This window comes from Bufo bufo, chromosome 2, assembly GCF_905171765.1.
Source record: "Bufo bufo chromosome 2, aBufBuf1.1, whole genome shotgun sequence".
Lineage (NCBI taxonomy): Eukaryota > Metazoa > Chordata > Amphibia > Anura > Bufonidae > Bufo > Bufo bufo.
Window position 1 is genome coordinate 198,805,154 of NC_053390.1, and position 10,690 is coordinate 198,815,843.

Below are 10,690 nucleotides of genomic sequence, written 5' to 3' on the forward strand. Positions count from 1 at the left end.
TGGCCGTAGCTTGGTAAATGGGCCTGTACCAGGGGTGGCGATCCTTCCTGTCTTCGGTTCTCGGTCCTTGAAGTGATACCCCCGTCCCCACGAGGGGGTGACCTGGACAGGCGTATTCTACAGAAGGAGAGTGAGTGGATTCACAGGTTCCGCTCCCAATCACCCCGTGGACTTAACGAGCGTCTGACCTTTTCGTGCTTTTTATAATTATCCACTTCCCCTGTATGCCCACCTACATCCATCTTTTATATACCCACTTTCATCCATGCCTATTTACACTGTAATTTTCCTGCTGCCTCGCTGTCCTGGCCTCGGTGCGGGACCTCCCCTGCTCCGCGGGTGTCCCTTTAGCACCTATGGCCTCAGTAAAAATAGTATGTTTTTCCTTGTTACGTAGCCTGGGTACGTAAAGTACCCGAATGTCACTTATTTGGGGTGTTCTTGTACCTCTTCACACCCCCTTGTGGGCGTCCTCGCCATCATCGAGGTAGCCCTACCTCTGCATCTAAGTAGTTGTATATATATATTCATTATCATTATTTTTTCTTGGCACATATGCTCCCCCTCGCCCCCCATTTTGCCCATTTTTCCTTTTTCTTTATTCTTCATTGTACGCCCATTACTTCCACCATTACCCTGTTTAGCAGTTACCCCATTTATGGAGATATGCGGTCTACATACCATAATTTTGGTCCGGCAGTGACATGGTGCGTCACTTCCGATTTGCGTTCCACGCTGGCACGCACATGGCACGCCACACCCGTACTTCCGGTCTGGCGGCAACACGACTGCGTCACCTCTGGCGTGCGTTCCACCCTGGCACGCACGTCATACGCCAGCTATACAGGGGATGGCCGTATCACACTCACCGGATATCCGTCCGGCCCATCATCTGGTTGGACGCACCTTAGCGTGCGTTCCACCCTCGAACGCACTAATCACGGCGGCTGCATTCTAGCCGCCCCGCCTCCTGGCTATCTGCTTCATCATATGTAATGGGCGTATAGGGTATTTAAAGGGCGGGGCAATACAACATGACCACACCAGACCCTCTTCCTTACACCTACGGCGGCATCATGTAAGTACCAGTGCGCTATGTTTCTATACGGCCTAGCCCCTGAGTCTAACTTCAGGCATACATGCATTTTAGGTATCACCTTGGCGGGTAGCCCTACATCTTATGAGCTACAAACCCAGCTATCGTATTCCTGGAGTGCTTATCAGGTATCTATATAGGATTCTCCTATTCTGGTTCTATTCGTTATTGGTTAGGATCATGTATTTAGGGATCATTATGTTCACCTTGTGTTTTATAGAGCTAGGTGGATCCGGGGTGATTATTCTTTATGCCCCTGCATGAGCCTCTTCATTAGTTATCCTTACGTTACCCTAATACCTTCGCCAATCACAGGTACTTACTATCATTGTATCTTCTTAGCGCTACGGATGTATTTCCTTCCTTTTTTTTTATATGTGCTTACCCAAGCCTTTGTTCTCTATATAGATTTGCAGTTTGCATCTAGGCGGTGGATTTCACTAACCGTGCCGCCGAGTTGACCGTATGTAATCTGCCATTTGGCAACTACTTACCAATTCTGGGTCTGTTATTGCGTTATAAGTGTCTATCTATCCACGCATTTATCTACGCACGTATCATTGGACTGGGCCTGCCGTCCTTATTATACCTACCCCGTATAACCCCCTGATGATCCCACTGCTGTGGGTGAAACGCGTCGGGGTTGTAGGTCATCTATGGTTATTATATAATTGTGTTTATTTGTGCGTGTGTCTGTTTGTATATATATTTTTTATCCTCTTGGTGAACCCTGTACCTCCTGGCATATTGTCACGAGGGCAGTATACAGTGGACACCTCTCAAACTTTATGACTGTGTGCTAGTAATCCGCTCTAGTTATCCGTTAGGGCACCACTCCTTACCTATCTCCCTCCACTGTTCACTTTAATAGGGACAGTCAGGAGTTTGAGATTAGGTACGTGGACAGGGCGTCCCCACCACCAGGAGATGTCCCTGGGCAGAGGACCAGTTTAGGGTATCAGTGCTAGGGATTTTTCTTCCCCACCACTTACCCAGTGCATCTGACTGTATCCTGGCCTCTCACCTCGGATTAACTATTGAGAGTTTTTGTGTTTATGTATATATTTATAATTAAATTTAGTCACCTCATGTTATAACAGGGTACCCTTGCTGGATTTCTTGTTTTCTATATAAATACTCTGATTTGATATATTATTGGTATTTTTATAGCTGGACCTTTTTAGGGTGGCAGTAGGTTGTGGCCTGCTCCTTTCACTGTTGTCTGTCCTTGTAACAGTTCCCATTATACGGTGGGGAGTTTCCCCCACTCCCCACCGTGAAATAACTGGGCCTAGAAAAATCCAGAATCTACCCTGTACCTCACAAATAGAGATAAACGAACCTTGGAAAAATTGGATTTGGCTGCTTCACGAACTTCATCAAAAACTTTTATTAGTTACGAATTACTTTGTCACAAATTACCTTCCATTGTATGGAGCAGACGCAATTAGGATGAACAGTGATCATGCCACCCCCCCCGTCAATTAACCGCTCCGATGCAATATTCAACGCTTATCGCAGCATCTGAGACTCACATTTAGGTGCTAAGGAGTTAATCGGGGGTTAAAAATAGAATAAATTATACTCACATTATTCACTTGATTGTGGAGAGACTTTCCGCATCCATCTTGATTAAAGAAAACCCACCAAAGGACCTGTGGCAAGCGTGAAGACGTCACCATGTAATCACACTGACCGCGCACGGTGACGTCATGACATCACCACGTGATCAGGAGACAGCTAACAGTTCCTCCCAGGTGTGCATCTGTTCACCAAGGCTGACCAGGTGCAGAACTGCATGACAACACCTAGCTTTGCATAGATGACATGCTGGAGTACCACTGTGAACTGTGCCTAGAGGGGAGTGTGAGGACAAGGTGGAGGATGAGGAGTCAGAGGATGACGTTGGTGCTGAAATCCCAGCATTACGGGGATGTGGCATTGCCATCACCTGGCCAAGTTACTGGTGTGCCTGGTCTGGAACCACATTTGCACAGTGGGCTGAGAATGATATATATTGTCCTTGACCATAGTTACAACTCTATACGTCAGCACTGGTGTTAACTCTACCAGACACCAAGAGGCCCAAGGACTGCCCCACCTTCTGCTCAATGTACGTGGGCCTGGCTGGTACAGATTTTCTTGAAAAGTAATGTCGGCTTGGGACTCTCCACCTTGGATGTGCACAAGCCATCAGTTCTCTGAAATGCGCAGAGTCAACTACATGGAAAGGGAGGGGCTATAGTTCCAGCAACTTGGCCAGGTTCACATTCAACTTAATTGGGTTAGTGCACATATACTGTTGTCTTTTTGCAATTGCCTTGGTGATTGATTACTGTCGAAGCAAGTGACAAGAAGTAGGAGAAGGAGGAGGTGGAGCATCTGGAGCAATAGACGACATTGAAGTCGATGAGAAGGAACAAAAGCTTCCTTCTGCTGACGTTGCATACCACTACACTAACATATCCCAGCGACTTGCAGAAAAATTCCCACAATGGTGAGTCTGGCATTTTCCCTCCAACACTTTGTGATGCCCACCTGTCACTGTTTTTTTGAATTTGTGCACTGCCAGTGTGTTCCTTACAGGTAGTCTCCCGAGTAACACATAGTGTATACCTCCCGTGCTTGGCTGCAGATCTCCCACTGCTTCCACCCTGCTGTCTCACAGGCACACTTATACCCTGTTGTCTCACTGATATGCTTCCACTCTGTTGTCTCAAAGGCCTGATTTTACCCTGTTTTCTCACTGGTATGCCTTCACCCTGCTATCTCATAGGCATGCAGCTACCCTCGCCCACTGATGATGATGCTCCCACGTGCAATCGGCTCCATCATCATCCACATCTGTTTTGTCATCACTTGTGTCACCCTCACCTATCTCTTGCGCACATCCCTGACCCCCGCAACATGTGCTCCCTCCTGACTGTCATCATCAGTAATTGCTTGCCTAGAGGAGTCTGTGCTGGCCTGTAACTGCTGACTGTCCTTATAAAGCTCATCTTCGTTGAAAAGTGGAGCAGATCCGGTGGCATACATTACTTGGCTAGCAGAAGGAGCAGCAAAAGAAAGAGGCAGGTTCAGGTTAGGTAAGGGCACAGAGGCAGTTCCTGGGCCATGCCAACTAAGCGTTGTGTTAGAGGAACCCACTAATTCCTGGCTGTGTGTTTCTGCTGTCACTTGAGATGATGTTGGAGAGCAAGTCTACCATTCCAGTACAGCTGGATTGTTGGTCAAAACACGACCGCTGGATGACAGTGGCAGCTCTGGCCTGTTGCTACAGCTGATGCTACCATCTCCCCTTCTTTTGCTGTAACTTGTGTTGGCTACAGCAACATTTTTGCAACTGTTCATTCCTTTGGAGGGCCCAGGTAACTGTGTTCAGTAACTTTATCAGTAATGCAATGGATTAACCAAGAATGTGGCAGCAGTTCAACAAGATGCTTGTGGCGATATATTAGACTAGCCTTTAATACTGAGGCAAAGTAATTCTATGTATAAACTAACAGATTAATGGGGATTGTGGCAGCAGTTCAACAAGATAAATGCAGCAATATATTTGACCGCCTGTTAATATTAAGGCACAGTATTTCTATGTATAAACTAACAAATTAACAGGGATTGTGGCTGCAGTTCAAGATGCACACAGCGATTACACTCAACTTGCACTGTCCCTGCAGTTTTCCTATGATCTCCATATAGCATCTAAAATCTCTCCCTACGATCTCCCTACACTGTCCCTGCACTCTCCCTATCCAATATTCTTCTATAAATAGTTTTCTTAAACACTAACTCTAGCGCATAAGCACTTGTCATGTCTTTCCCTAAGCTCAGAGCACAGTGAAATGGCGGAGGCCGCACGGGATGAGGCTTTTATAGGGCTGTGACATCACAGGGTATGGCTATCTGCTGATTGGCTGGCTGCACGACCTTATGGGTCATACTGTATTCCCAGGCTTCTTACTTTCACTTTGTAACACGTGCAGCAGCCATTTAAAAAAGAAAACTATTTGTTACCAACAAAGCTTGAGAAAAATCGGATTTGTCGCTAATAGAATTTTTCCTAAACTTCGGACCTAATTCCACTTCAGATGCTTTGATTCAATAGTAATAATGTTATGGTCATAGGCAAGTCGTTGTATAAACTGAACTTAAAGACACTTAAGAAAAGTACATTCCAAGCCAAGATTAGAAATTAGGAAAGCACTGAAGCTTGTTTAACATACATGAAAAAGTGATTAACTTTGGATTTAATTAAAACTGAATAGATAGTATTGAATTTTAGTGCACCATTAGAAACAACTTCTTGAATTAGCAACCGTTAAACCTAGTTAACAGTCTGACCTTTCTGCAAGCGACAAAGAGAATATTCTAATGGTTATGTAAAGTCAGCAGTTTCTTATATCCATTCTGTTTTTGTGTTTTAAGGCCACAACTTATCCCTTCATTTCCTTACTGTATCATCTTTGTACTGATAAGAACCATTAAGAGGATGTATTCAGAGTTACTATACTTACTCTTCATCCTCCAGTAGTCATTATCAAAGATAGATCTGCATCACTGCTCTGCAGAATTCCTTGTGTTCTCTAGGGAGCTTTTCATTCTGTGTTCGAAAATCACATACACATCTCTTTTTTGCAGATTTGGTATTTTACCCTTGTTTTTTTTATATGCATGGTATATGCCCTGCACTCTCTAAGCACATAAGAAGGAAAAGCCCATTTAGCGGAAATTAGTAAGGACTGATCACTTGGTTCATTTTAGCTAGATTTCTATTAATGAAATTAACCTCTGAGCTGTTATGCACATTTTAAGCTTAAACTATTTCTGGATAAAATCTGTGCATGTCTCTGACAATGTCAAGAATAGATGACAACAACTTCTGTAAAAATAAAAATAAAAATCAGTTTTTAGGCCTTAAGCTAGAACAAATCATCATGTAGGATTGTGTGGCTGAACTTATTTGAAGTCTTACTACTTAAAGGGATTGTGTTACCCTAAAAATGCTATGCAATCTAAGAGCAGCAGGTTATAGATAGTGATGGACGAACATCGGCCGGGACGATTTGCGAACGCGATCAAATGATCGTGAACTGCAACTTTGCGGCGGGCCCCATTCACTTTAATGGTAGGTGAACCTGAAAAACCTTCAGGTCATTATTGCAGCCACCAAATACTTACCAGAAGTGCACAAATCGTCCCACAACATGGACAGTGACATACTAGAGGGGGATCAATGGCAATAATTCTCACAAAAAATATGTATTTTAATCAGGGGCCATTTTTATGCATCTTACAGGGAAACTGACAAAAATGTGGCCTGCTGGAGCCTAGAAAATTTGTATTTTAGGTCACGGGAATACAGGCCCCAAAAATTATTCATTCAATGTACAGAAAAGAATAAGTGATTATGTGGCTGGAGGTATATTAGACGGTCATTGGATATAAATTTTACTGCAAGCCAGTACAAATAAATGTCAAATACATGTTTAAAAGAATTAAAAATATAAAATTTGATTAAAAACATGGCTAACGAAATCCTCCCCTCTTGAATAAACCCCAAATGATAATAGGTGAAATTCGATAACACGTGGTCGTCACATTATTCATTCACCGTACAGAAAAGAACAATTGATAATGTGGCTGGAGGTACATTAGGCGGTCACAGTATAACAATTTTACTGTTGGCCAGTAGACTATAGGCCTCCAAAAAATATGCATTCAATGTACATAAAAGATTAAGTGATTATGTGGCTGGAGGTATATTAGACGGTCATTGGATATCAATTTTAATGCACGCCAATACAAATACATGTCAAATACATATGTTTATAAGAACAAAAAATATAAAATTGGATTAAAAACATGGCTAACGAAATCTCCCCTCTTGAAAAAAAAAACAAATGATGATGGTGGAAAGTCGATAACATGTGGTCGTTTCAGGTGTTGAATTCCTCCGAGGTCTCACACATTAGGCCTTCACTGGACAGAAAAGGCCTTTTATGCCGCTGTATTTACATAAGACAGGGACCATTATTTTTTCTGTGTGGTGGCGGATATCTGTAGGCTGGCATGAGGAAATTCAATTAAATGTGGTTGTCACAAGTGCTCCTCCGAGATCCATGCCTCATTCATTTTTAGAAATGCCAGGTAGTCCACACTGTCGTGAGCTAGGCAAGTGCGCTTATCGGTTACAATTTTCCTGGCCTGCCGCAAGATGTCCTGGACCCCGGGGTATTTGGCAACGAATTTCTGCACGACTAAGTTCAGGGCGTGTGCCATGCACGGCACGTGTGTCATTTTGCCCTGTTTCAGTGCGCTCAGCAGATTGGCACCGTTGTTGCACACCACTTTACCAAATGTCAAATTGAGCGGGGTTAGCCACTGATCGGCCTGTGACCGCAGAACTGAAAGCAGTGCAGGACCAGTGTGGCTCTTAGCTTTCAGGCAGAACAGCCGCAGCACAGCATGGAAACGTCTCATCTGGCACATCGAATATGTTTTGGGGAGCTGGGGGGTGCAGTGGAAGAGGCGGTAGCAGTGGAAAATGAGGAGTCAGCCGAGGAGGAGACGGAGGATGGAGTAGGAGGAGGAGAAGAAGAGGCAGGCCTGCAGGCAATCCGTGGTGGTAACACCAAATCCACATGGGTGCCACGGGTTGCATGCTTGACAGCCGTCAGAAGGTTCACCCAGTGGGCAGTAAAAGTCATGTACCTTCCCTGCCCGTGTTTGCTAGACCACGTGTCTGTGGTCAGATGTATCTTGAATTGGACTATAAAACTGATGGGTGATTTGTGTCATCCTTTGTATGCAGTGATAGTGAAAAATAGCAAAAACCTGCTGTAAATTAAATGTGGCCCATTAGAGTTTGTGGATATCCACTGAAACTTAATCGCTCTGCTGTACATGGAAGACACTGGGTGAAAATGATCAAAATCTGTTTTTTCACTTTTTAAATACCACTGCTAGTGGTGAGCGAAGTTCTGAAAAATTTAATTTGGCTGCTTAGCCGAATTTCACAGATATTCGATTGGTGACTAATTACTTTGTCACGGTAGGACAAATGGTTTATATCTTTAGTGCTGCCTTGCACCTATAATCCTACCTGATGAAGTGATTTATGTTTCCCAGTATCTTATTATAAGTTGGTGACTTACTTCTATACAAGCTCCATATATTGTGGATTGTTCAAACATTTGTATTTTGTATTATCATTTTGAGGGGCAATTTTTTATTAGTAGGTTCATATTAAAAGTTAAGTTTTACCATTTAACAATCACAGATCACTTTCTTCCTTGCTTTTGACTAATATTGGTGGTATATTTAAAGAGGACCTTTCACCTGTATAAACTATGTTAACATAGTATGCTGCCATATAGAGCGGTGTCCGGGGATCTCACTGCACTTACTATTATCCCCGGGCGCCGCTCCGTTCTCCCGTTATAGGCTCCGGTACCTTTGCTCCTTAAGTTAAAGTAGGCGGGTCTTCCCTTGTCCTGTGGGCGTCTCCTTCTCCTAGGCTGCAGCGCTGGCCAATCGCAGCGCACAGCTCACAGCCTGGGAGTTTTTTTTCTCCCAGGCTGTGAGCTGTGCGCTGCGATTGGCCAGCGCTGCAGCCTAGGAGAAGGAGACGCCCACAGGACAAGGGAAGACCCGCCTACTATAACTTAAAAAGCAAAGGTACCGGAGCCTATAACGGGAGAACGGAGCGGCACCCAGGGATAATAGTAAGTGCAGTGAGATCCCCGGACGCCGCTCTATATGGCACCATACTCGGTTAACATAGTTTATACAGGTGAAAGGTCCTCTTTAAATATTCCTATCTGTAACCAAATTTCTTTACTTTTCCAGTGATGAAGTCACCACGCCTGGCCAGCATGATTACGTCATCATGTCACTGCACGAGATTTCACGCAGTGTCTTCAATCAAGATGGCTGTGACGGTCTCTTCGCAAGCAAATGGATAAGGTGAGTATATATTTATTTATTTAACCGGATTAACCCCTGAAATGCATTAATTTTAATTTCAGATGCCGCAATTAGCGATGAACATGGCATCTTAAGGGTTCCCCATCATTGCGCCCACTACATACAAAGTAATGCACCTCGTGACAAAGTAATTAGTCACCAATCGAATATCTTTGTGAAATTCGGCCAAGCAGCTAAATAAAATTTTTCATAACTTCGCTTATCACTAGCAGTGGTATTTAAAGAGTGATAAAAACAGATTTTGATCATTTTCACCCAGTGTCTTCCATGTACAGCAGAGCAATGAGACTTTGATTACGTTTCAGTGGATATCCACAAACTCTATTAGGCCACATTTAATTTACAGCAAGTTTTTGCCATTTTTCACTATCAGATGTATCTTGGCACCGACACTGTGTGCCAGAGATACATTTACTTGCCGCTGAACGTGGCCATATAGCTCTGGAAAGCCCTTCTAGTTATCCGCCGTCATCAACTTTTTAAGTTCAAACATTGAGGCCACGGAAGCCTGCCTTTTGCCAGATGAACGCGACGACGGCACGGTGGAAGGTGGAGTAGAGGTTAAATGGGAGGAGAGAGGAGAAGGAGAAGGGGCAGGATGTGTAGCGCTAGGAGTGTGGCTGGGTACTGTCGTCAGACCGCTGGGTGGCGGCCGTTGCTACCTCCTCTTCCTCATGAGGGGCTATGGTGGTGGTGGTGGTGTCTTTGGGGATGCACAAAGCAGAGAGCGAGGAGGGTGCTGATACAGAGGATGAGGAGGGTGCAGACCTTCTCCAGCTTCCCACTTAGGCTCCAGCCTGGTGCACCTGCTCGACCCCTACCATCCCTGTGGAATGGCCTGCCTCTTCCTCTGCCTGTCATTTTCAAAATGACCCTGTGACAAAGTCCCTATAGAAGAGCAGTATTTGTGGAAGAAGGTATATAGAACCCCTTAATGAGTATTTGCTGGAAGCAGGTATATTAAACCCCTAAATTAGTTTATTTTTGGGCAACAGGTATATCACACCAGTTGCAATTAGTTTTTCCAATTGCGTTTGTCCCTCTGTATAGCTGCGGTATCGCAGCAGAACCGCACACAACTGCTGCACAATACAAATGCACTATATAGAACGTATATATTATAGCTATATCACACCACTTCCTCTGTCAGTTTTTTTGGGGAGCAACTGGTATATCACACCAGTTGCAATTAGTTGTTCCAATAGCGTTTGTCCCTCTGCATCTCAGCAGAACCCCACACAAATGCTGCATAATACAAATGCACTATAGAGAAATTATATTATAGGTATATCACATGCCTGCATCAATCCGTTTTTTTGGGGGGGGCAACTGGTATTTCACACCAGTTGCAATTAGTTGTTCCAATAGCGTTTATCCCTCTGCTGCACAATACAAATGCACTATAATATACTTTCTATTTAAGAAAGTATATTATAAGTAAATCACACCCCTCAGTATGTCACACCTATCGATAGCACATCTATACCAGTCCTTAAAAGGACTTTTGTGGTCCTATAAGCTAGTGTTTGGAGTCTCTAACAATCTGTCCCTGCACCACACAGCAACCTCTCCCTACACTGGCAAAAGACTGAATGTCAAATGTCGGCC